At 43.7% G+C, this 27163-nt stretch overlaps 1 protein-coding gene across 14 annotated transcripts in view; it reads right to left on the bottom strand.

Annotated features, from left to right (window-relative positions):
• Positions 1–8279, bottom strand: part of RABGAP1L (RAB GTPase activating protein 1 like) — a 567720-nt gene extending 559441 nt beyond the window's left edge. For 6 of the 14 annotated variants that reach the window (XM_050963022.1, XM_050963021.1, XM_050963025.1 and 3 more), the window contains exon 1: positions 7734–8009. The gene's annotated coding sequence lies outside the window, so the exon portion shown is untranslated. Of the gene's footprint in view, positions 1–7733; positions 8010–8185 lie in introns of those variants that run through there. The other 8 variants (XM_050963015.1, XM_050963016.1, XM_050963013.1 and 5 more) reach the window with 4 other exon arrangements.
• Between the last annotated feature and the right edge of the window lie 18884 nt (positions 8280–27163).

Genomic DNA, 27163 nt, shown 5'->3' with positions numbered 1-27163 from the left:
CTCAAAGATACCACTATTTATCTCTCCGAAAGGGCAGCAAGGAGTTCTGTTGCACCTTATAGACTAACAAACGTATTGGAGCATGAGCTTTCATGGGTGAATACCCACTTCGTCGGATGCATGTAGTGGAAATATCCAGAGGCAAGTATAAATATGCAAGCAACAATCAGGCTAGAGATAACAAGGTTAGTTCAGTCAAGGAGGATGAGGCCCTCTTCTAGCAGCTGAGGTGTGAACACCAAGGGAGGAGAAACTGCTTTTGTAGTTTTTTGTAGTCTGTTTAATCCTGAGCTGATGGTGCCAAATTTCCAGATGAACTGAAGCTCAGCAGTTTCTCTTTGAAGTCTGGTCCTGAAGTTTTTTTGCTGCAGGATGGCTACTTTTAAGTCTGCTATTGTGTGTCCAGAAAGGCTGAAGTGTTCTCCTACAGGTTTTTGTATATTGCCATTCCTAATATCTGATTTGTGTCCATTTATCCTTTTACATAGGGATTGTCCAGTTTGGCCGATGTACATAGCAGAGGGGCATTGCTGGCACATGATGGCATATATTACATTGGTGGACGTGCAGGTGAATGAACCGGTGATGGTGTGGCTGATCTGGTTAGGTCCCGTGATGGTGTCGCTAGTGTAGATATGTGGGTAGAGTTGGCATCGAGGTATGTTGCATGGATTGGTTCCTGAGTTAGAGTTGCTATGGTGTGGTGTGTAGCTGCTGGTGACAATATGCTTCAGGTTGGCAGGTTGTCTGTGGTCGAGGACTGGCCTACTTCCCAAGGCCTGTGAAAGTGAGGGATCGTTGTCCAGGATGGGTTGTAGATCAATTTATCTCTTACCATTCTGAAAACTGACAATTTATTCCTACCCTTTGTTTCCCATCTTTTAACCAGTTACTGATCCATGAGAGGACTTCCCTCTTATCCCATGATGGCTTACTTTTCTAAAGTCAATTTAAATTAAATAAATTTTTAACAAATGCTTATATTTGTTTTAGAAATCTAGAACTGTTATGTGTTTTGATTAATTTTCATTATCCTTATGTTAAATTTGCATTATCTTAACAAATCATTTAATTTATTCAGATCTCTTTTATACATTGCAGGTCAAAGTTAAAATGAAGAGAGAACAAATGCAACAATTTTTCCACTCAAAGGCCTCAAAAACCAAGGGAAAGAACACATCAAGAACCAAGAATATATCAACATGTCATCTGAAGGTTCAAATGGTGTATCTACACCCGATCAGCCTGAAACATAAATACAACTACCTACTGAAGAAACAGCGTTTCCTGAACCTAAAGGCAGTTCCCAATGTTTGTGGGTCAAAGTGTTCCCATTTATTGGGGATACAAAAGATGACTACCGGTGTACCTCTTGCAAAAAAGCTTATGAAGAAGTTAAGCTTCCCAATGCTATAATTGGTAAAAGTGGAGGAGCTTGACTGTCAAACTGATCAGCAAAGCCAATGCTGACAAACTATGTAAAAAGACTGGAAAACACCATGCCTCTGGAGTGCATCAACATGCAGAAGGCCTTATAAGCCCACTTTCAAAGCCAATTATAAGAATGCTGGAGACACAACACATTTCATACAAACAAACAAACATGGCTTTCTATTTAAGCAAGAGATACCACACACTACAAACTAGAGGCCAAGGTTAAGTGCACTGTCACTTATGAAGCTGAACACTGGTTCCGAATAAGACCAGCAAATGCTCACTATCTTTCTGCAAGAAACTCAACTGACTGGCTAGAAGCATTCACTGCAACAGTGAAAGATTCAACAGTTGAAAAAGTGAAGAACTCTCTCAACACATTCAAAAAATGTGCATACATGGCTGATATATTCACCGATGCAAATAGGCATCAAGTATTAATTCATTGTGTGCATCATCTTGATGTCAGGGGTAAGCCAGTACATGCTTTTCTAGATGTTCAAGTTATAGAAGACACATTGGCTGCATTTGTGACAACCCATATCTTAGAAGAGTTAAATCCTTGTCAGTTGGACCCCAAACAGATGGCTGCTTGTGCCTTTGATGGAGCTGCAAACTTCTCTGGAAGACATGGTGGAGTACAAGCTTTGCTCAGAGAAAAGTGTAACCCTAATCTCTCCTATACACATTCCAGAGGCCATCTACTCCAACTAGCGCTAGTACGAGCTGCAGACTCTTCAAAAACATATTTAAAAAGCTATAAATGTAATATCTTCATTATATTCTTTTTTCAGCAAGAGTCCAAAAAGACTGAGGCCTTGGCTACACTTGCGCTTTACAGCACTGCAACTTTCTCGTTCAGGGTTGTGAAAAAACACACCCCTGAGCGCAGCAAAGCGCCAGTGTAAACAGTGCCACAGCATTGGCAGCGTGGCTCCCAGAGCTGTAAGCTAATCCCCTATGGGAGGTGGAGTACCTGCAGTGCTGGGAGAGCTCTCCCCAAGCGCTGGCGCCGCGACCACACTCGCACTTCAAAGCGCTGTCGCGGGAGCGCTCCCACTGCAGTGTTTTGGAGTTTCGAGGTGTAGCCAAGCCCTTAATATCTTGGAAAATATAGAAGATACACTGAGAATTTACCATTAATTCCTACCCTTTGTTCCTTATCTTTTAACCAGTTCTCAATCCATGAAAGGACCTTCCCCTTTATCCCATGACAGCTTAATTTACGTAAGAGCCTTTGGTGAGGGACCTTGTCAAAGGCTTTCTGAAAATCTAAGTACACTATGTCCACTGGATCCCCCTTGTCCACATGTTTGTTGACCCCTTCTAAGAACTCTGATAGATTAGTAAGACACGATTTCCCTTTATAGAAACCATGTTGACTATTGCTCAACAGTTTATGTTTTTCTATGTGTCTGACAATTTTATTCTTAACTATTGTTTCAACTAATTTGCTCGGTACCAACGTTAGACTTACCGGTCTGTAATTGCCGGGATCACCTCTAGAGCCCTTTTTAAATATTGGCATTACATTACCTAACTTCCAGTCATTGGGTACCGAAGCCGATTTAAAGGACAGGTTACAAACCTTAGTTAATAGTTCCGCAACTTCACATTTGAGTTCTTTCAGAACTCTTGGGTGAATGCCATCTGGTCCCGGTGACTTGTTACTATTAAATTGATCAATTAATTCCAAAACCTCCTCTAGTGACACTTCAGTCTGTAACAGTTCCTCAAATGTGTCACCTACAAAACCCAGCTCAGGTTTGGGAATCTCCCTAACATTCTCAGCCGTGAAGACTGAAGCAAAGAATCCATTTAGTTTCTCCACAATGACTTTATCATCTTTAAGTGCTCCTTTTGTATTTCGATCGTCAAGGGGCCCCACTGGTTGTTTAACAGGCTTCCTGCTTCTGATGTACTTAAAAAACATTTTGTTATTACCTTTGGAGTTTCTGGCTAGCCATTCTTCAAACTCCTCTTTGGCTTTTCTTATTACACTCTTGCACTTAAGTTGGCAGTGTTTATGCTCCTTTCTATTTTCCTCACTAGGATTTGACTTCCACTTTTTAAAGGAAGTCTTTTTGTCTCTCACTGCTTCCTTTACATGGTTGTTAAGCCACGGTGGCTCTTTTTTAGTTCTTTTACTGTGTTTCTTAATTTGGGGTATACATTGAAGTTGGGCCTCTATTATGGGGTCTTTAAAAAGAGCCCATGCAGCTTGCAGGGATTTAACTTTAGTCACTGTACTTTTTAACTTTTGTTTAACTAACCCGCTCATTTTTGTATAGTTCCCCCTTTTTAAATTAAATACCACAGTGTTGGGCTGTTGAGATGTTCTTCCCACCACAGGGATGTTAAATGTTGTTATACTATGGGAACTATTTGCAAGCGGTCCTGCTATAGTTACTTCTTGGACCAGCTCCTGTGCTCCACTCAGGATTAAACCTAGAGTTGCCTCTCCCTTTGTGGGTTCCCGTACCAGCTGATCCATGAAGCAGTCATTTAAAGTATCGAGAAATTTTATCTCTGCATTTCGTCCTGAAGTGAAATGTTCCCAGTCAATATGGGGATAATTGAAGTCCCCTACTATTATTGGGTTCTTAATTTTAATAGCGTCTCTAATTTCCCTTAGCATTTCATCATCACTATTACTGTACTGGTCAGGTGATCAATAATAGATCCCTAATGTTATATTTTTATTAGAGCATGACATTTCTATCCATAGAGATTCTATGGAACATGTAGATTCAAATGAAGTAAAAATGTTAAGCGAATCCACATTTTCTTTCACATATAGTGCCACTCCTCCTCCTGCACGACCTAAGCTGTCCTTCCGATATATTTTGTACCCCAGAATGACTGTTTCCCATTGATTGCTCTCAGTCCACCAGATTTCTGTGATGCCTATTATAACAATATCCTCCTTTATTACAAGGCACTCTAGTTCACCCATCTTATTATTTAGACTTCTAGCATTTGTGTACAAGCACTTTAAAAACTTGTCCCTGTTTATTTGTCTGCCCTTTTCTGATGTGCCAGATTCTTTTTTATGTGACTGTTTATCATCTGATCTGGTCCTTACATTATCCTCTTCTGTCCTCTGCTACTGACTATAACCTGGAGATTCTCTATCATCAGACTCTCCCCTAAGAAAAGTCTGTGTCCAATCCACATGCTCCTCTGCAGCAGTTGGCTTTCCCCCATCACCTAGTTTTAAAACTGCTCTACAACCAGGGCCGGTGCAACCATTTAGGCGAACTAGGCGGTTGCCGCAGAGGCCGAGATTTGCGGGCACCAAAAAGTGCCCCAAAATTTTTTTTTAAATGATTGACTAGCTGCTGCTGCCGGCAGCAGCTGGCAGCCCAGGGGGTCCCCTGGGTCAGGGCGCCGCCGCGGCAGCCCGCAGCCCAGGGGGTCCCCTGGCCCAGGGAAACCCCGGGCTGCTGGCTGCCGCGGAGGCGCACTGACCCTGGGTCAGGGCGGCGCCGCCCCGGCAGCCCAGGGGGCTGCCCCCCGGGTCAGGGCGGCGCCGCTGCGGCAGCCAGCAGCCCAGGGGGCTGCCCCCCGGGTCAGGGCGCAGCTGCGACTGCCCAGAGGTTCAGGCTGCCAGCGGCGCGCTGACCCAGGGGAATCCCTGGGCTGCTAGCAGAGGCTCAGAAATCAGAATCCCTCTCCGTCCCAGAGCAGGGGTTCCAGCCTATGCAATTTTTCTCATGGGGGGGAGCCTGGGCAGAGCTGCACAGCTCTGCTTAGCGCATGTGGTAGGAGCCCTGAGATGGCGTGACACAAGGGCTTCTGGAGGAAAGCGGGGGCTGCCCCCTGGCTCAGCCTCCACATCAGCCCCAGCAAGGGGCAGGAGAAGAAAAAAGCCTCAGCGGTGGTCTGGTGGAGTGGAGGAAGAAAGAAGACTCTGACGCTCATGTGCTGGGCAAGGTAAGCAAGTGCTTCCCCACAGCTTGGCCTCAGGCACCTGTGCTCCTGCCCCCTTGGTCCTTGGCTGGTCCCTGCTCCTGCTCTCCTTGTATGTGGGCTGCTCCAGAGAACAGCAGCCTGCAGAGCTGAGCTGCCCCAGTGCCCCCAGGCACCCCCCTTGACCCCAGCCCCCCACAGCCCTGACCCCCAGCTCCGAGTCCAGCCCCTCTGAGCTGGACACCACTCTGACCCCATCTCCCCACATCCCTGAGCCCAGCCCCTGTGAACTGGGCACCCCTGAACCCAGAGCCCAGCTCCCCACCCAGCCCTGAGCAACAACAGCACCACCCCCAGGCAGCAACAGCCCATTGGTACCAACCATCACAATCACCCATCATCTGCCCATTATGTAATTGCAAATGTATACAGACCATTACAGCTTTTAATGTTTTTAAATAATGTATTTAGTGTATTTTCAAATTAGTACAAGTTAATTTTTGAATGTATTTCACTAGCTATTTTTTACATTTCCTAATACATGTTACTATAGTATTGCAAATGTTTTATGGAAGGGGCCCCCAATTTTGCTTTGCCCAAGGCCCCCTGAATCCTCTGGGCAGCCCTGTCTGAGTTTTAAGCCCTGCTGCTGTGTTTTGCCTGCAACAGGTAGGCCTAAGCCTGTGAGTGACCCCCACAGCAGCTACCTGAAGAAGTGCTTGGGGGAATCATGCAGAAGGAGCGTGATATTTATTTGAGTTCTCTCCTCATGGAGGCTGTGCTCCACTTGGTACAGGACAGCAGTCTCACCAGGACTCTAGGCCCAGCACCTTGCCTCAGTTTGTGGACTTGTACTGCACCCATCACTGGGCTCAGTCTGGCACCGTTACCCCTCACCAGTGCCCAAGAAGCAGTCAAAAAAGTTGGATGGACTGGTTAGGTTAGTTGTCGTGCTGTTGCTTGGCCAGTGTAGAGACCACTGAATGCATAATATTTCTCTGTGATGTTCTGTCCTGAGCATAATTGGCATGTTATGAGATAGTGCCTATGAGGGACAAGTGTCTGTTTATGTCATCCAGCCGTCATGTCTTAGGTCTTCTGGGGGGGAGCTTTTCAATCCTGCTTTCATTGGATCAAAGGCAAAGATTATTGTCACAGGGAAGTTAGTAGGCATTTAGAGCAGATGAACATACCACCACAGAGAGCACTTGGCAACCATTTGAGTGTGTGTGACCTATTTAGTTAGAAAATGGAATTTTTCATTCAAATTGAGTTTGTACCATTTGATGTTTTTAATCATTTGGAGGTGCATGGCTAGTTAAGCAGAATGGGTTCTGCAGCACTCCCAGTCAGATTTTGATATGAAGGAAGGACGTATACGTGACTAAAAAAGGTGTATTTCTGATAACAATCAACATTGCTTAATTATAAGGGAAAGTCATCATGATCTCTCAATCAATATTTAAGTCAAACAGTTGATGAAATTCAAATAGTTAATTATAGTAAGTGACATGCATTCTCTATCCTTTACTTTTAATAGTGAACAAGAAAAAGGACTGATAGGAATAAAATTTCATTTTTTTTCATTTACAGTTGATGCAGCCTCATGGCAGATAAAAAAAAAGGTCTGGGGCACAATTTCGTGACTGTGTATTGTGTATAATGTATGTGATTTTTTTGTAGTTTGTGAAGGAGGTAGGGTACGCTGCCCTTTACCGAAGTCGGATTTGGCATCGTGTCATCAATATCATCATGAAGCCGGCTAAAGCCTGATAATGAAAACATGAGAAACGTTTCTAGACAGGCTTCTTTTAAACAGAAGGGTTTTTTCTGGTTGTTGCTTTTATTTTTTTTAAGCAGCTGGTACTTTGTATCTTTTCTATAGCTCAAAACAGAAACACATTCAGAATCCCTTACTAAGAAAAGTGATATGAGATGTAATTAACATACAAGAAAATCAAATACAAAAAAACCACCCTTGAACCCTTGACAGTAAGATTAAAGTAACTGGCACACTTTAAAAACATACAGTAGAGCAGACCTGCAAAGTCTCACTCCTTCAGAGAAGGTCTCCCTCATTTGGGATTAAGTTTCAAGGAGTTTTTAAAGTGTCTCCATGTGGGAATGAAGGGTTTTGCTGTGTGTCAATTAAGTGCTTGTGCTCCTCAGACACACAGACAGATGCAGGCTTGGGAAGTGACTTCATTTTTCCTACAAGGGGAGGAGAGGAACCCTTCCATCTAACCTCCCCCTTCCCAACTCAAGAGTCGAGCAACTTTACCACTACACCCCAGCTTCACAACACCTCCCCCCTCCCACTCTGCACTAACCCCAGGACCACTGGAGTGCAGGGAAGCACACGCACGCACACACTGGACACAAAATACCTGGACACGGAGCAGGACGACACAGCAACACCCGTACCAAAACAAACACACCTCACGTCTCCTCCTCCTCCCTTCAGGGCCGGAGAGGCGCAGCTGTCGGCTCCCAGAGCAGCGGCGGCTGGGGGGTTAAACACCGAGGCAGCAGTAATGTCGGCAGGTCACAGCTGGTGCCGCCCCCTGCCAGGGTAAACCACCCGAGGTCACGGGGACCTGTCACAGGCTCCAGACGCCCACCCAGGGCACGGCGAGACTCAAGGCCTGCGGACCCGAGAGAAAGCAGCTCCCTCCCCTTTTCTCCACCCCTTTACTGGCACCGGCGGACCCAAAAGGGAAGAGCTTCCCCCCCACCCCTGACAGCGGCGAGCTACCGCCCCCTCCCGTCCGCACACAAGGGGCAGCCCAGGCACAGCCCCGGACGGAGACCTCGAGACGTTCCCCTTCCCGTCGCTCACCAGTCGCAGAACTCTGCGTGCCTCAGCCCGGCTGCCCCGGCCCGTCCCGGCTTCGCTCCACCACCGGCGCTCCGAGAGGTGGGAGGGGGAGTGAGCAGGCGGGGAGGGGGGAGTCGCGCAGGCGCGCTGAGGCTCGAGAGGATGGCCAACATTCCGACAGCGGAGAGGGCGCGCGCGAGAGACCCAAAGCCGGAGGCCAAGCGGCGGTCAAGGGCGGCGTGAGCGCGCCCCTGGCGGCTGTTATTGCCTCCTCCTCGTGGGCACGCGCGCGCGAGGCGATCTACGGCCTTCAGACTGAGGGGCCCGCCGCGCGCGCCCAGTCAATCAGCGGCGGTTCACGGTAGCCGCGCGCTCTACTCCGCGGGCTGCTCGTTAGGGAGAGTCACTGCAGGCCCGGACTTTCCAGGGTGGTGGTTAGGCATCCAAAATAACTGGCCTGGGTTGAGGTTTGCAAGGGGGGCAGCCGCACGTCTCCTGAGGAGCGGCTCTGTCAGCTCGGCCCCTTGCCCACAGGCGCCTGGGGGGCTGGCCGGCTGGCTGAGTGTGACTAATTATGTTGGTGCCTAGCTTCAGGCAATTGAAAACGTTGGCGTTCGTGGCTACCGGATGACAGGCATTCCTGCGGCCTGTCTCTGTAGCATGGCCCGGGTAAGGCCATCCACAGAGGTCAGAAAATCCTGAGTCAGCTCCCCTCCTCCCCCACCCCAACTTTCCTGTCACCCCCATTAGGTGAGATGGGCATGCAAGTCATGAGGTTCTTTGAAACAAGGCGGGTGTAGTTTTCTGTCATCACCCAGAGCTTAATATCTGCTAGGGCTGAGCTCTGGCACCTCTAGACTTGGCAGTTTATAGCCCTAACATCTCTTGGCTTGCTGCATCAGGGTACGTCTACGCTACAGGATTATTCCGATTTTACATAAACCGGTTTTGTAAAACAGACTATATAAAGTTGAGTGCACGCGGCCACACAAAGCACAGTAATTTGGTGGTGTGTGTCCATGTACCAAGGCCAGCATTGATTTCTGGAGCATTGCACTGTGGGTAGCTATCCCGTAGCTATCCCATAGTTCCCGCAGTCTCCCCCGCCCATTGGAATTCTGGGTTGAGACCCCAATGCATGATGGTGCAAAAACAGTGTCATGGGTGATTCTGGGTAAATGTCGTCACTCATTCCTTTCTCCGTGAAAGCAACGGCAGACAATCATTTCGCGCCCTTTTTCCCTGGATTGCCCTGGCAGACGCCATAGCATGGCAACCATGGAGCCCGTTTTGCCTTTTGTCACTGTCACCATATGTGTACAGGATGCCGCTGACAGAGGCGGTACTGCAGCACTACACAGCAGCATTCATTTGCCTTTGCAAGGTAGCAGAGACAGTTATCAGTTGATCTGTACTGTCTGCTGTGCTATTGTAAATTGGTGATGAGATGATGGTTGTTAGTCATTCTGTACCGTCTGCTGCTGTCATGGGTGCTCCTGGTTGACCTTCGCTGAGGTTGGCTGGGGGTGCAAAGACAAAAATGGGAATGACTCTCCAGGTCATTCCCTTCTTTATGTTGTATCAAAAAATAGAGTTAGTCCTGCCTAGAATATAGGGCAAGTGTACTAGAGAACCAGCGTACCAGAGAGCACAGCTACTCCGTGTCAGATCTGGCAGAAATGATGAGCTGTATGCCATTCTAGAGGGTGTCCCGCAACAACCCCACCCATTGCTTCCCTCCTCCCCCAACCCTCCTGGGCTACCGTGGCAGTGTCCCCCCATTTGTGTGATGAAGTAATAAAGAATGCAGGAATAAGAAACACTGACTGTTTAGTGAGATAAAATGAGAGGGAGGCAGCCTCCAGCTACTATGATAGTCCAGGCAGGACATTAAACGGTGTGGGGGAGAGGAGCCCAGCATCCAGCTGCTATGATAGTCCAGGCAGTACAGAATCTTTTCTTTAGACATGAAAGGGGGTGGGGGCTGATGGAGCTCAGCCGCCAGTTGCTATGATGAGGATGGTTACCAACCATTCTGTACCATCTGCCAGGAATAACCAGGAGTCATTCCTATTTTTACCCAGGTGCCCCTGGCTGACCTCACCTGAGCCCAGCCAGGAGCACTAACGGGATGATGACAAGGACAGCTACCAGTCCTTCTGCACTGTACCATCTGCCACCGGGGAGGGAAGGAGAGAGGATGCTGCTATTCAGTGCCACAGCACCCCGTCTACCAGCAGCATGCAGTAGACATAGAGTGACATTGAAAAAAGTCAAGAAACGATTTTTTTCCCTTTTCTTTCATGGGGGGGGGGCGGGGTAAATTGACGAGATATACCCTGAACCACCCCGGACAATGTGTTTGACCCTACAGACATTGGGAACACAGCCAAGAATGCAAATACTTTTCGGAGACTGCGGGGACTGTGGGATAGCTGGAGTCCTCAGTCTCCTCAGTCCCCCCCCCTTCCTCCATGAGCGTCCATTTGATTCTTTGGCTTTCCATAACGCTTGTCACACAGCACTGTGCTGTAGACTCTGTATCATAGCCTGGAGATTTTTTCAAATGCTTTGGCATTTCGTCTTCTGTAACGGAGCTCTGATAGAACAGATCTGTCTCCCTATACAGCGATCAGATCCAGTATCTCCCATACGGTCCATGCTGGAGTCTTTTTAGATTTGGGACTGCATCGCCACCCATGCTGATCAGAGCTCCACACTGGGCAAACAGGAAATGCAATTCAGAAGTTCGCAGGGCTTTTCCTGTCTACCTGGCCAGTGCATCCAAGTTCAGATTGCTTTCCAGAGCGGTCACAGTGGTGCACTGTGGGATACCGCCCGGAGGCCAATACCGTCGATTTGCGGCCACACTAACCCTAATCCGACATGGCAATACCGATTTCAGTGCTACTCCTCTCATCGGGGAGGAGTACAGAAACTGGTTTTAAGGGCCCATTATATCGATATAAAGGGCCTTGTTGTGTGGATGGGTGCAGGGTTAAATCCGTTTAACGCTATTAAAATCGATTTAAACGCGTAGTGTAGACCAGGCCTCAGTTATGAAGGCGGCGGGGGCGGGGGAGTTGAGCTCTGGCACAATTACAAATTAAGCATTACTATCAGCTGGTTTGCAGATTCCCCCTGCAAGTCCTCAGTGTAGGTGCCAATCACAGTACTGCCAGCTCTTGCACATTGAAGTGCTTCTTGCTGCAGCTGTTGTGGAAATAATGAGAACATGTGCTGTCATGCAGTTGTGGTGCAGGTGGTTGCAAGTCTCATAACCTCGCTTTCTTCCTCTCCGGCCCTGGCAGCCACTTGTTCCCATAGCTGCCAAAGCTTGTGCAGCTCCACCTGTAACGTTTCTGACAAGTGAGAAAATCACTAACATGTATCCTATATGGTTTCCTGTTATTGCTTGCTGCGGGGGACTGGGATCCATGTGAGGGACATTGGATAATGTCACACATGGAGTGGCACAAAACAAATCTTCACTTCTTTCCAAAAAAGTCAGTTACTACTGACTATACCATTCTCCCCATTCCCAAGTAAATTAGTACATTTCTACTTTTGTGCTTTACTTTCTGTGACATTGCACTTTATATGTTTATGAAAATATGCTTATAAGTATAAATATAACATAACTGGAATATGCTTTATGCTATGTAACATATCTTTGCAAAAGTTATGATCTACTGAATATATTCATCCTATTTGTAGGCATGTATCATTTTTAGATCTGAAGTTATGAGTGTTGGCTCTAAGCTTGTATTTAAAGTGTTTGCTGGAGGACACGGATAAGGGAAGTTTGGCCAACGTATTCTGAAGGGACTGTTCAAGTAATGGGGAGTACTTAACTAACAGTGAACTTTGGGAGATGCCAATCCACATCTGAGCTTTCCTGGGAACATTCAAACTAATATGTAAACAATGGCGTAGGCCTGCAAAAAGCTGAATCATTCATGGACATGTGACTTGCCCAGGTGGCTACAAACTCCATCTTGTTGCTGTGATTTTGCACAGAAGAACAAAGGGATTTCTGCCCACAAGAGAGAGAATATAAAAGGCCCTGGAAGCAGGGCCGGTGCAACCATTTAGGCGACCTAGGCGGTAGCCTAGGGCACTGGCATTTGGGGGGTGCCATTTTCTTCGGCAGCGACAGCAGCGGCCAGATCTTCAGCCACCCCGGTCGCTTCCGGCATTTAGGTGGAGGGAGCTGGGGCAGGGGAGAGCGGGGAGGGCCACCAGCAGCAAGTAAGGTCGGGGTGCGGCATGCAGAGGAACTCCCCGCCCTAGCTCATCCCTGCCCTACCTCCTCCCCAAGCACGCTGTGGCTGCTTCACTTCTCCCGCCTCCCAGGCTTGCGGCACCAATCAGCTTAGGTGCCGCAAGCCAGTGAAGCAGCCACGGCGTGCTCATGCACGGAGCAGGGGTGAGCTGGGGTGGGGGGGGGTGCCTCAGGGCAGAGGGTAGGGGGTGGGGAGCTGCTGTAAGGGGGGCGCCTCAGGGCGGAGGGGGGGAGCTGCCAGAAGGGGGGGGCACTTCAGGGCAGGGGAGCGAGGGGGGAGGGCGCAAGGTGGAAGTTTCGCCTAGAGCGCAAAACATCCTTGCACCAGCCCTGCCTGGAATGCTCCATTTTTGTCTTCAGCTGGCTCAAAAGATGTCTTCTCCACCTCAAAGACATGCCTGAAAGAAACTGGAACAAAGGACAGTAACTACGGGGGTGTGAGTGATTGCTGATCCCAGATGAGAAAGGGGTCTAGTCTGTGAACGAAGCTTATTGGGACATTTCTGAGGGTGAGATTTACCTGCATTTAGTTTCCTACTGTATTAGGCTTAGACATGCGTGTTTTTGTTTTATTTTGCTTGGTAATTTACTTTATTCTGTCTGTTATTACTTAAATCCTACTTTTTATGTTTAATAAAATCACTTTTTACTTATTAATTAACCCAGAGCAAGTAATTAATACCTGGGGAAGCAAACAGCTGTGCATATCTCTCTATCAGTGTTATACAGGGTGGACAATTTATGAGTTTACCCTGTATAATTTTTATACAGAGTAAAATGGATTTATTTGGGGTTTGGATCTCATTGGGAGCTGGGTGTCTGGGTGCTGGAAACAGGAGTACATGCTGAGTGGTTTTCAGTTAAAGCCTGCAACTTTGGGGACATGGTTCAGACCCTGGGTCTGTGTTGCCTCAGGCTTTCTTGTCTGGCTCAACAAGACAGGGTTCTGGAGACCCAAGCTGATAGGGAAAACGGGCTCAGAGGTAGTTTCAGCATGCCAGATGACAGTCCCAGGGGGGTCTCTGTGACCGAACCTGTCATACCTTCTGGTCCTGCTGGATCAACATGGGGGAGGGGGTTATATTGCCATATAATTCCAGCAGATGATACCAGTTTGCTTCCGATTATTGGCCTGTCAAGAATTACGTATCGATTTATGTAGCTGGAGATTGTCCTGTAGGTTTCCTTTCTCTGTTTCTTTCACTCCTATTCTCCTTTTATGGTGAAACAAACCATAAAAAATAAATTGTAATTAAAATTAAATATATATATTATAGAGCTTGTCAGGGCTGCTTCTGCCTCAAAGATAGATCAAGGGTGGTCGCCTAGAACAGCAATGTGTTAAGGAGCATCACTCCAGAATGTTTAATAACGACTGTTTATTGTGTGAAAGACTATGGGCTGGGTAGGGCAGATATTTTCCAATTAACATAAGACAGCAAATTCATAGAGATGGCACATGATTTATATCATTAGGTAGGATTCAGGAAAGGTTGTGCAGGGATATCTTATTCATTCAATGTTCTACACTAGTTTCTCTCCACAGAAGCTAGTTCTACACTGATTTCCCATGCAAGGAATCTGGATATACTGGTGGGGATCTTGGACAGGGAATCAGCAACTATGTGGATTCTATGGCCAAAATTTTATGCTTTTGGATAGTTGAATCATAGAATATCAGGGTTGAAAGGGACCTCAGGAGGTCATTTAGTCCAACCCCCTGCTCAAAGCAGGACCAATTCCCAACTAAATCATCCCAGCCAGGGTTTTCTCAAGCCTGACCTTAAAAACCTCTAAGGAAGGAGATTCCATCACCTCCCTAGGTAACCCATTCCAGTACTTCACCACTCTCTGAGTGAAAAAGTTTTTTCTAATATCCAACCTAAACCACCCTCCCCACTGCAACTCGAGACCATTACTCCTTGTTCTGTCATCAAGTACCACTGAGAACAATCTAGATCCATCCTCTTTGGGACCCCCTTTCAGGTAGTTGAAAGCAGCTATCAAATCCCCCCTCATTCTTCTCTTCTGCAAGACTAAACAATCCCAGTTCCCTCAGTCTCTCCTCATAAGTCATGTGCTCCAGCCCCCTAATCATTTTTGTTGCCCTCCGCTGGACTTTTTCCAATTTTTCCACATCCTTCTTGTAGTGTGGGGCCCAAAACTGGACACAGTACTCCAGATGAGCATGTCTAGACAACACTGTAGTAGAAATACAGGTGGCTTCCAGCATCATCTCTATATTACCCCTTCTATTATTGCTACCAGATGCTCTGGGGGGGAATTTTAAGGGGAAAAACTAGTGCAGACAAGACCTTAGAAGTTACTGTAACAACAAAAGATGCAGCATTTACACATGGAAATGTGGTTTTCAAGATCCTGGTGTTCTTTGAACATATCCAATTCCAAAATCCAGTTAAGTCAATGGAAAGTCTCTCATTTACTTCAGTGGCTACTGGGTCAAGGATTTGGAGATTGATATTCTAGCCTTCACCTTCCAGCCTTCTTCATTAGCCTCTGTTTAGTTCCCTGTGCACTTCCATATCCTTGATTTAAACTGTGTACTCTAATAGAGCAGCACTAGATCTGTTTTGAATATATGACCTGGATTTGGAGCAGCTGATGTTTCATTAGATAGGTTATAATTAAGGGCTGGTCCAGTGTCTAAGTCAATAGGAGTCTTTAAATTGATATCACTGAGCATTGGACTAGGCCAGGGATGGCCAATCTGAGCCTGAGAAACAGCCTTAACTTACCAATGAACACTGTCAAAGAGCCACAGTAATATGTCAGCAGCCCCCCATCTGTTACCCCCCCAGCACCTCCTGCCCACTGGCAGCCCCACCAATCAGTGCTTCCCTCTTTGTCCCCATGCCTACCACCTGCTACAATCAGCTGTTTTGCAGTGCGCAGGAGGCTCTGGTGGTGAGGCACGAGGACATGGCATGCTCAGGGAAAGGGGCAAGGGCCTTAGGGGAAGGCGAGGAGTGGTGGCAGGACCTGGGGCAGAGAAGAGGGTTGAGCAGTGAGCACCCCACAGCACATTGGAAAGTTAGCATCTGTAGCTCCAGCCTCGGAGTCAGCGCCTATGCAAGGAGCCGCATATTAACCTCTGAAGAGCCGCATGTGGCTCTGGAGCCACAGGTTGGCTACCCCTGGACTAGGCCTTTTTGGGAGACATCAGGGACTGTCTGGTACAGTCAAGGCCTTGCAGGATCAGGCTTTTAATCTAGTAATGAGGTACAGTTTCTCAAAAAAATTTCAGCCAAAAAAGATGCTTGGGAATTTCCTGATCCACAGCACCTCCAGTAAAAGAAAAAGGATTTAATTAACTGTGTTGTTTGAGGCTACTAATACATTTTTTTTCCCCCTAAACAAAAGCCTTTACTGCCTTTCCTGTGTTTCCTTTTGTTGGAATGGAGCCAAATTGGTTTGCAGTTTTCTCTGAAAGCATTATGCATGCTCTTCTGAAAATGAGGTAACAGGAGTCAGCCTACATCTTTCATGTTTGTAAGAGATCAACAGCATCATTTGTACATGGTCTCCACCACCATTGAGAATAGATTTCCTGCTGTTACTTGCTTCTAAATTGCTTGACACAGCAGACCACAGTAGCCCCCAATAGCCCAAGTGTTTCATAGATTTGTATGAAAAAAAAATTCTACTTTTGGCATTTATCACATTTGGATACCACTGTGACCTTTGTCTCATCTGGGGGCACAGAATTTTATATAACATAATAAGGAGAGACTGTATGTTTCAATATCAACACTGAATATATCCCAAACTATTAGACATTGACACTATCACCATATGGCAGTGGAAAATTAATTTTTCCTAGCTATGGAAAGTCTTAAACTTAGACTATTATTTTCGTGTAAGAGTAAGATGGCTCCTCTTAATATATCCAGATTCTCAGGCAGATAACTTAACTGATAGTTCAAATAAACTTATTGTGAGATAAAAAAATTCAGTAACATAAGTGAGATGTGTTTCTAGAAGCGTATACATTTTTTTAAATATAGAAAAAGACAACATTCCTAATTAAATTTCTGCTTTTATTCACTGGAATTATTTGTATTCTTTGTTTTACAAGTGAGCACTACAAATATCAGGTGACTAAAAGCTAGACTATTCCACACTAAGGTAATTTTTCCAAAGTTTAATCAAATTAGATCCTTTTTTGTTTAAAATGTATCTACCAAAGCTACACTGCCAATATCTTCCTATCATATTCATTAGGGGGAGCCAAAGGGTAATGTTGCCAGATAGATTGTGTGAAGGAGTCAGGCTGCTTAGTTAATTTAGAGGAGGTGTATGGTGCAGTGGCCTATTCATTCCCCCACCCTGACCTCATGTGATGGTGCTCAGAAGTAGAACTTTCTCTCTGTAACAGAGCAATTGCTTTCTGTTTGAAGGACTGTGATGGGAAGTACAGGTCTTTCTGCACCTGCAGGAAGGACTCCATAGTCCACATACATGGCAGCCCTGAGAGCAGGCCGCACTGAGTCAAAAAGCAATGCATTTTTCTGGGTTCATTGCTAGAAAGATTTCTGAATTCAAAGAGGCACTTCTACCTAGGAGTTATTTATGTGAGCTGGTTAGGCTCAGTACTTTAAAGAAGGGCTGGATTAAAGAGGATGGAATTATAGACCAATATCTGAGGCAGATCTGGGAAAACATGATTCTTGGGAATTTGTTTTGGCCTATAGTAACTGTGAATTTGTATGTAAGGAATGCATCCAGAAACTTCTAGCAAGTTTGCATAATTTTGGTTAACCTAGAGCTCTTGTAATAAATCTGAAAACCTAGCAAGTTTAAACCTGGTGTTTAAATCTTAGGGTATGGCTACACTTGCACTTTGAAGTTTCGAATGTGGTAGCAGCGCCAGCACTGGGAGAGAGCTCTCCCAGTGCTGCACGTACTCCACATCCTCTACTGGTGTAGCTTGCAGCACTGGGAGCCGCACTCTCAGCGCTGTGGCACTGTTTACACTGAGGCTTTACACCGCTGTATCTTGCAGCGCTCAGGGGGGTGTTTTTTCACACCCCTGAGCGTGAAAGTTGCAGCGCTGTAAAGCACCAGTGTAGCCATGGCCTTATTCTGCTGTGAACTTTTTCTCTAGCTAGTTAGAGACTGGCTTTGTGCCAGGGACCTTGCCTCCAGGTATATGAACACACCAGTCTAATTTATTGATTTTTAGTGTGATTGGAGTTAGCTTTAAAAACAAGCAAAGCAAGTAGTGTCTTTGCCCCACACCCATGCAAAACATACAACTTGAAGGTGAGGAGTCTGATTTCCTGTTGGCCTGCACCTTGTGGTAGTTATGTATACCTGCGAAAGTGGGTGTAACCTGCTTCCATATTGTTTTAGTAGCATGTTACAACCACTTTATACTAGAATAAGCGGTCACACAAGGTGCAGGACAATCAAGAATTAGGCTGGATATCTTTCTAGAAACACAAAGCATAGGGTCAGACCTCTTTTAGCAAGACTGGAAGTGGTGTGGGGACAACTCATGGTATGATATCTTCCCAGAAACTCGGAACCTGGCATATCTTAAGGCTGGTGCTGAATTCCCCTCGACCAACTGTGAACTAGTCTTTGTTTTCCTGGGTCGGTATATCACATCTCAAATCTTTAAGTTTTTGAAAGCATAAGAACAACTCTGTTAGACACTTCAGATTAACATAGTAATGCCCCACAACATTTAAAACCTACTTTCAATCACATTATCAAATGGATCTACAGCTCTGAATTTACAAGGCTGTAGCACAGTTAAAACACCATGTAATTCTGTGTACATGGTCAAGAACAAACTATATTTTATCCATTTTTAAATGTTGTAACTGGGTGCCCAAATTGGTAATTTTATAGCACAACAGGACCATAGAAGTTAATTCTAACAGAAAAAATCAATACTGATTTGTTTTCACCATGTCAGTATTATGCAAAACTGACTTAGTAGGCTACTTTAATTGGTAATTAAAATTAGACAGAAAACATACATTGACTATTGTTGTTGATAGCATAATTTCATCTACATTATGGACCTAGTGTATGTGTTGTCTATTGGTTATAACAGCAGATTGGGGATCAGGATGCATAAGAACAAAACCCAGCTCTGTTAGTGATTCAGTGGGTGAGAATGGGCAACTAAGTATTTCTGTGCCTCAATCTTACCAGTCTGTAAAATGAGGCTAATACTCTGAAGTCTAATTAACTGCTGTGAAATACTTTCAGACATTGGGTTGGAGATGCTGAAAAAGTGCAAAGCAACATAATATAATTAAATTTTCATTTGAAATGCAAGACTTTCTCTCAGATTCTAAAAGTGTAGCAAAGGACAGAAATTTCCTTCTCTGCAGATCAAATAATTATTTGCCATTGTAATGTATTAATGTTAAAATTTTATGGGATTTTGGGGGGTGTTTCATATTGCAGTTTTCTCCATTTCAGGGCTTCATTCTTTTCTCTTTAACTTGGAGCGTTACTTGTGTGTAATTCCATTAGGAATTTGATAACTTTTTTGATTTATTAGTAAGAGCTTTGAAGTTCAGCTCTCATATTAGTTTTGAAATAAAGATAAATATAATGAATTGGATTATATATCAAAATTGCCACCATTCTGCTTCTCTAGTCATAATGAGAAGGAAAAGGAGGGAAGGAGACCCTGATGAAAAGTAGTTTGATTGTTAAGTGTGTTGTTCCAACTTTGTGAATTATTCACAGCTCACTGTTTGAAAACTCTGTTCCAAAGAACTCTTGTGGGTTTAGCTCTTTCAACGGTGTTTGGCTAGTCAGGTACAAACTTTCCTGAGATGTGATTTGCAGGTTGCAAGTGACAGTTAAAGACAGACGTGATACCATGAACATACCTAGATACTTGTGCTAGCAGCCAACATGATTTGTGTCTGTCCAGTGGGAAAGAGAAACTCTGGTCCAGAGCTCTGCAGCAGGACTGGTATCCCACAGGACCTGCTGCTGTAATAGCGGAAGTGGATAAAATGTACTTTGTTGCAGGTGGGACTGGACGTACAAAAAAAACCAGATTGCGGTTGTGATGAGTTCCCCCCTGCGCTGGGGTGCCACTTGGAACTGAGGCACTACTGAGCTTGCCTGACCCACCAGCCTGGGTTCCTTTTACACTGTACTGTTATGCAGCCTGTCAAGCCCTTCCCCCAGGCTTCCGACTGCACTTTACCAGCACACATACTGCTAGGGACACATTCAGCTGAAGCTGGACACACAGATGCTGAGATCAGCTCTGCACGGGAAGGCTCAGCTAAGGAACTGTCCAGTTACTGAAATGCACTCCCCCACACCGAAGTGTAAACCCAAAATTGCACCATCTTGCACTGTACAGTTCTCTCTGTACAGCATCAGATCATGAAATTTGCCCCCTCCCCCAGTGTGGAGAGGAATATATACAGCTTTTTGCCCCAAGTTATGATTTACACACACACTGGTTTTAGACCAAACAAAAGCAAGTTTATTCACTTTTAAGTGATTATAAGGGATCGTAAACAGATCAAAGCAGATTACCTAGCAAATAAAGCAAACATGCAATCTAAGATTAATATACTAAAGAAATGGGTTATAAATAGCAAAATCTCACCCTAAATGTTGTTTTAGGTAGATTGCAGACATTCTTGAATGCAAACTGCACTTTGCTTGCAGATTAAAACTCTAGATATTTCTTTCACAGAGCAGACAACCCTCTCGCCTGAGCTCAGCCCTTCTCCCCTAATCCAATCTTTTTGTTCTCAGGTGTTTCCAGCAGTCCTCTTTCTTGGGCGGGGAATCAATGAAGAATGAACCCTGATGATGTCACTCCCCTGCCTTAAATAGTCTTTCCATATGGCGGGAATTGTTTGTCTCCCAGTTTGATTCCCACCCCCCAGTTAGTGGAAAAACACTAGTATTATTATAGAGTCCAGTACCAGGTGACTTGCTCACATGTCCCTGCAGCCGTAACTCAGAGACCGTTTGCAGCTAAGGCATCCTGGTGGGAGATTACCATCTTCAAAGACCTATTGTTCTCCCTAATGGCCCTTCCCAATTGGCCATCTAGACTGATTCCATTCTGTCTAGTGGGCATTCCTCAGGTGTAAACGCATTTGTAAAAGATGCATAGACAAAGTTCCTGACTTCAGATACAAAAATGATACATGCATACAAATAGGATAATCATATTCAGTAAATTATAACCTTTCCAATAATAATTCACATGCCTTATCTTACATAAAATACATCATAGTTATGCCATAATCATGTCATATATAACAATCTCTATTAAGAATATGGGGGCATAGTGCCACAGCAGTAATTTGCAGGAAAACACCTTAAAACTTGTAATACTTAAATTCAGGGTGGATTTGATTTAAATCATGAATTTCTACATAAAAATGCGTTCTTCTTGGTTGTTATAACCTTGCTACATATTCTTCACACCTCAGAGATAGATATAGGTTTCTTTTTTAGATAGTACACACTATAATTTTTAATGTGATTTATTTTGAAAAACTTTTCAGATTAGTTTTACAGCTATATCGGAAAATAAATGGTTGTTCGGTTACTTCATTTACCAAAGCTAATTGAAACAGACATTTATGAAGTCACTGGAAGGTAAACTATCTCCAATTCAACAAGCTAATCATTAATATTTGGAGGATTTTCTTGCCATGCTGTATTAGGAGGAGAACATCACCAGACAGACATTTAAATTGTTTTATTTAACTAAAGCAACACTATGTAGTCTGGATTTTTTTTCTTCAGCAGAAAACATACAATAATTTAACACAACAAGCATATGAATTTTTGAGTTTAGTTAAACATTCAAGTTTTTTTAAAATCAGGTTTGTTTTTGTTAATTGTTTTTAAGTAAAATAGTTAAATGAAATATTTAAAAAAAAAAACAAATTGAATCTACTGTGTCAGCCAGGTCAACATGACAAACTTGAAATACTGGTTTTTGTAGCTAACCTCAGTTATCTTCAATAGAATATCAGTGTGGAAGGGACCTTAGGAGGTTCCTTAGTTCAACCCCCTGCTCAAAGCAGGCCCAATCCCCTGACACACTTTTGCCCCACGTCCCTAAATGACCCTTTCAAGGATTGATCTCACAACCCTGGGTTTAGTAGGCCAATACTCAAACCACTGCACTATCCCTCCTTTCACTTTCATTATCCTATTTGTTCATAATCTAGAAAGAAAAACAAGCTTTCCTGCTTTTTTCAGGTCCCAAACCATTTCTCAATTTGGAATGAATTAGTCCAAAGGAAGAAAATATTATTTTCTACACCAACAGAAGAAGCCACTGTTGTTAAAAGCAAGATTCACATCAACAGTCTCTGAATCCAAGTGCCTAAGTGACTTCCACCAGTTCACTGGTGTGACTTTCTTTAAAACATCACCAGCAAACATATTTCTTGAATGGTTCACCCTTATCTCTGAAGTTTATTATAGTTGGCATTATGGAGGGATGATTGCTGGATGTCCATGTCTTAGCCGACTCCTCTTCTTCAGCAGTTAAGGTTCAACTCTGGTACCAAGTATTGAGAATATTTGCAAGAAAATGAGCTGGAGATAGTGCTTGCCTCATTTGTTTTTTTAATGCTTATAATTTAACTCTGTCGTTGCATATTGCTCTTTTTGAGATCTCACTCAGTTCCTTCCAAATTTCAACAGCGTCAGCAATAAAAGAGCTATTTCCCTGCATTTTGTTCAAGGCTACAGATATAGGTTTTAGGGTACTCAGCATGTGTTCAACATTTCTCTTAAGCCCAATGTTGAGTACTTTGGCTGTGACAGTGCCATCTATTTTTTCACGATATTGTTCACAAACGGTCATCATATTAGGCAGTTCTTCCTATAGTATTCAAAACAGTCCACTACTGAGTTCCATCACACATCTTGTGGGAGAGTTAGATTGGTTCCTCCCACTTTTTTCAGAGCAGCTGCTGCAAAGTGGTTGTTAGGGAAGTATTTTGCAATTTCAACAACATTAGCCTTTATTTCTGGAACACTGAAGTTTTTAGCTAGGAGGTGCATGAAAGGAGCACCACAGCCATATGTTATTAGTTTGGGACTCTCTTCTAAATAATTTCTTCTCATCTTGGACAGGTTTGTAGTATTGTCTGTGACTAAGCTGCATACTAGACATTTGAATTTCTTCCCCCAGTTTGTTATAGCTTTTACTGCTACTTGTAAGTAATCTGCAGTGTGTGCATTTCCTGGTGTATCAGTTGTTTCTGTAAGGAAGATATTCTCTTCTCCTGTTGTCACACAAGGACATACAACAGAATCACTGTGGACATTGCTCCACCCATAAAGACTCAGGTCAGCAATTTTACTCTCAGATTTTTTGCATGCTACTCAATTTCTCTTTCATAGACTTTATCCAGCAATTTGATTGTGACGTCTGCTCTGATGGATGGACTGTATCCTGGTCTTAATGACTGAATCATGTTAATGAAGTGTGGGCTTTCAATCATACGGAAAGGAGAGTTTGTTGCATAAACAAACCAGGGAATTTTTTCATCAATTACCTCTTTTTGTAATCTGCTGGTTCTTATCAGAAATTTATCTATGGTTGTTTCTGGATGATAGAGATTTTTTTTTTCTTTTTGCTACAGGTGATATGCTGTGGCTATGTGACATACATGATGTGACTGAAACACTATCCTTGGCAGATAACTCTGAAACTATAGAAAATGATCTTGAAGGTGGATAGTCTTCTGAATCCTATATGTTGAGGATTGATACTCCTAAACAAAATAAGCCAATGCAATTATTTAATTATTATTACCATTGCATTCACTGACAACACTCAGTACTACTTTAAAGGTGAAATTATAAAAGAAAGATCTGCCTATTTCAGCTATTTTTTTTTCACAATTGCATCTAAAATGATAGTACGATAGAACAACAACTATATTTCTTGCTCAACATGAGAATTCATGAATAGTCCAGAAGGAAGACAGGCAGTCATTAAGAAAGAAGTATGAAATAAAAGGTTAACCAACTTGAAGATCCTGCATGTTCAGACATGTTCCTTTCATCATCTTCAACGTGGCTTCCTCCTGAGAAGGAACACTTCTCATGATGCTGTTTCATTCGGGCGACCAGTCCTTGCATTTCTTTCCTGCACTTTTTGCATTTTGCACGCATGCCTGTCTTACCCACAGGTAGAGGAACTTCATTAAAATATTCCCAAATTGGGTCTCTTTTATGGCCTGCTGCCATTATAGGCTTTCCCTTCTAGTGAGAGAATGGTATGGTAGATTTCAAATCAATGAAGGCTAGACTCAGAAAGACCTCAAGACTTCTCGAATATGCTGCTCAAACAGTTTCGTTTTTGTTTCTACTGCCAGTCCCTCCCTTCTCACATTTATCTCCAGACTTCTCCTTGTCTAGATCTGTTCCACCCCCAACAATCTTCTATTCACTGAACTTTTTGAAACTTTGCACTTTTAGAGAGAGGTAAGGGATTGACTCTGTGTACACAAATCTGCAGAGGGACAATAGGCTTGATGTCTGTTATTTCTCATGTCTCTATATTTATTTATTTTAAAACATTTTTTCCTGTTAACAAGCATGTTATCTCTGGAGACACAAATCCACAGTTTGAGAACTGCAAAACTAAGTATCTCTGATGGTATGTTCTAGACTGAGCACTGAGTCCCCATTGAGTAGGTAGAAAGATTAACCTAAATAATCTATACAGAAGCCCCTGGAACTCCGTAAAATTGGGTACCTAATCCATGAACTATTGGAACTTATTTACAAAACTTTTCTTAAACATTTCTTGACTATATTGTCTCATACTACAATCTCTATTCCATGATGATATATCTTTGAGCTATAATGTATCTTAATTAAAATGATCTTTGGGTAAGTTTTTTCCTCAAAAAGCATTTTATCATAAAAATCCGATTTAAATTTAAAAAATGGATTTTTTTATTTTGTTCAAAAAATCGTTGATTTGTATCCACCCTGCTTAAATTTAAGTGAGAGATAGAATGAGATTTGATGTCTATTGTAACAGGAGTTAAAGTATGTTTTACATGATTTAAATAAGATTTGTTCTATTCTTTTCATGGTAAGAATTGTGCATGAATTGTGTTTTAAACCAACCTTTGTTGTTGTTTTTTGTTTTGGGTTTTTTTTTGGAGGGGGGGCATGGGAAAATATGTCTCTCTGGTGGGATCTAAGTTTTTTGTGGGTGGGAGTGGGATAAAAATACAAGAAACAATGTGGGAGTGAGTGAGAGTGAATATTGCAGGGCTGGACAGGAGCAAGATTAAAAACATAGTCCCATGCAGGGCTCTGCTCTGGTCTTCCTCTTTGGTTAAATAGGGCACTTCTCTTAGCCATTAGTTTCTCTCTCTGAGAAGAATTCCCTTCTATTTTTAAGCCTCTCATCACAAACTGAAATCAGCATTAAAGCACCAGTTCATGATACTGCTCTGTCAACACTTTGACTATAGTTGATTATATTGCCTTTCAATATAGGGATAGCTCAGTGGTTTGTGCATTGGCCTGCTAAACTCAAGGTTATGAGTTCAATCCTTGAGGGGGCCTGTCATAAACAGATGGTTAATGTCTCTTTTTACCTGTAAAGGGTTAAGAAGCTCAGTAAACCTGGCTGACACCTGACCAGAGGACCAATAGGGGGACAAGATACTTTCAAATCTTGGTGGAAGGAAGTCTTTGTTTGTGCTTTTTGTGTTGTTCGTTGTTCGCTCTCGGGACTGAGAGGGGATGGGACATCATTCCAGGTTCTCCAAATCTTTCTGAATCAGTCTTTCATGTTTCAAGATAGTAAGTAATAGCCAGGCAAGGTGGATTAGTCTTATGTTTGTTTTCTTAACTTGTAAATGTGTCTTTTTGCTGGAAGGATGTTTACCTCTGTTTGCTGTAACTTTGAATCTAAGGCTGAGGAGGGGTCCCTCTAGTCTATATGAATCTGAGTACCCTGTAAGCATTTTCCATCCTGATTTTACAAAGATAATTTTTACCTTTTCTTTCTTTAATTAAAAGCTTTCTTTTTAAGAACCTGATTGATTTTTCCTTGTTTTAAAATCCAAGGGATTGAGTCTGAACTCACCAGGGATTGGTGGGGGAAAAGGAGGGGGATGGTTAATTCCTCTTTCTTTTAAGATCCAAGGAGTTTGGATCTATGTAAGCCTCTCAAGGCAACCCAGAGAGGGGAAAGTCTGGGGGGGAAAAGGAGTGGGATGGTTAATTTCTCCTTGTTTTAAGACCCAACGGGTTTGGGTCTTGGGTTCCGCAGGGAAGGTTTTCGGGGAAACAGAAAGTGTGCCAGACACTACATTCTGGCTGGTGGCAGCGTTACGAGATCTAAGCTAGGAATTAAGATTAGAAGGGTCCATGCAGGTCCCCCACATTCGTACTCTAAAGTTCAAAGTAGGGGAAAAAACCTTGACAGGGCCATTTAGGGAACTGAGTTTTGAAAAAAAAAAACCAAAAACCGAAAACCATCTGGGAATTTGCCTTGCTTTGAGCAGGGGGTTGTACTAGATGATCTCCTGAGGTCCCTTCCAACCCTAATATTCTATGATTGTATACCACTATCTGTGTGTAGATAATATAAAATTATCCTATCATGTATATGTTATAAAGATGTTATCAGCATGACTTTTGAATGGTTGCTTTCATCACAAGATAAATGTTAGTTATACAGATAATCCCAGTGTGAGTCAGTAGACTTTAATACCACACCATCATGTAGTCTGTATATTCTATATATATTACAGAACTACTTTAGGGATGTGTCTGAGTTCTAAAACTTCCTATTAGGACTATTTCTTGTATGTTTTGGGCTGTAAATCCCAGGTGTGTTAATTTCTGCAAGTCCAAATGTGTAGGGCTTGGGAGAAATAAAAACCTTTAAATATAAAACACCTCCAAAATGACCTAAAATATTGTGTTTCTAGACCTAAATATGTCACTGATTTAGCTGGGTATCTTGGTCCCTTCCCTGTCAAGCAGCAGTTGCCAGGCTTCAAAGGCTCTCTACAAAGGCACAGAAAGTAGTTGCCATTGCATGAAGCTCAACACAGGAAAGAGAGCCCTCTGCGTTATAGCCATTTGGGCCCTACTCAACAGCTGGATCAGCTGAGTATCTGCTTCTAGGCTAACGAGCCACTGAACTTCAAAGTACCCTCACAGAGGCTTTTCCCCTGCAAAATGGAGAGCAAGCAAGAGGGGGAGAGTGGCAAACAATTCTGAAGAAAGTAGCCCTCAGAGTGAGGTGCTGAGAGAACCCTGTTCCTCAGCACAGAGTCAGAAGACTGGGCAGCAACATAGGTGCTGCTATTCATGAGGGGCAAAGGATGCTGAAAGGCAGACTGAAATGTGAGTTGAAAAGGAAACCTTTTGCCAGCCTCTGAGACTTGAAAAAGGAAGAACAACACAGCAGATCCAGATGACAGAGCAGCAGATTCTCGCAATAGAAGACTTGTAAAAATGCTGGAGAGACAATGTTCTGAAATAGATATTAGAAAAAGAGAGTCCCGTTAGGTCATCTGGCACAGCCCTAAGGGCTGGTGCAGGACGGCTCCCTTTAATAACATTTTGAATTCAGTGATGCATGATTGACCTTTAGTATAGATCATAACTCAGTGCTAATGTAGTATGGACTGAAGCGCTTGCAGTTCCTATACTTACAGTTTCTATAACCATGGGTT

Source organism: Gopherus flavomarginatus, chromosome 7, assembly GCF_025201925.1.
Source record: "Gopherus flavomarginatus isolate rGopFla2 chromosome 7, rGopFla2.mat.asm, whole genome shotgun sequence".
Classification (NCBI taxonomy): Eukaryota; Metazoa; Chordata; order Testudines; family Testudinidae; genus Gopherus; species Gopherus flavomarginatus.
The sequence above is the reverse complement of the archived record's forward strand: the minus strand, read 5'-3'. Positions and strand labels throughout refer to the sequence as shown.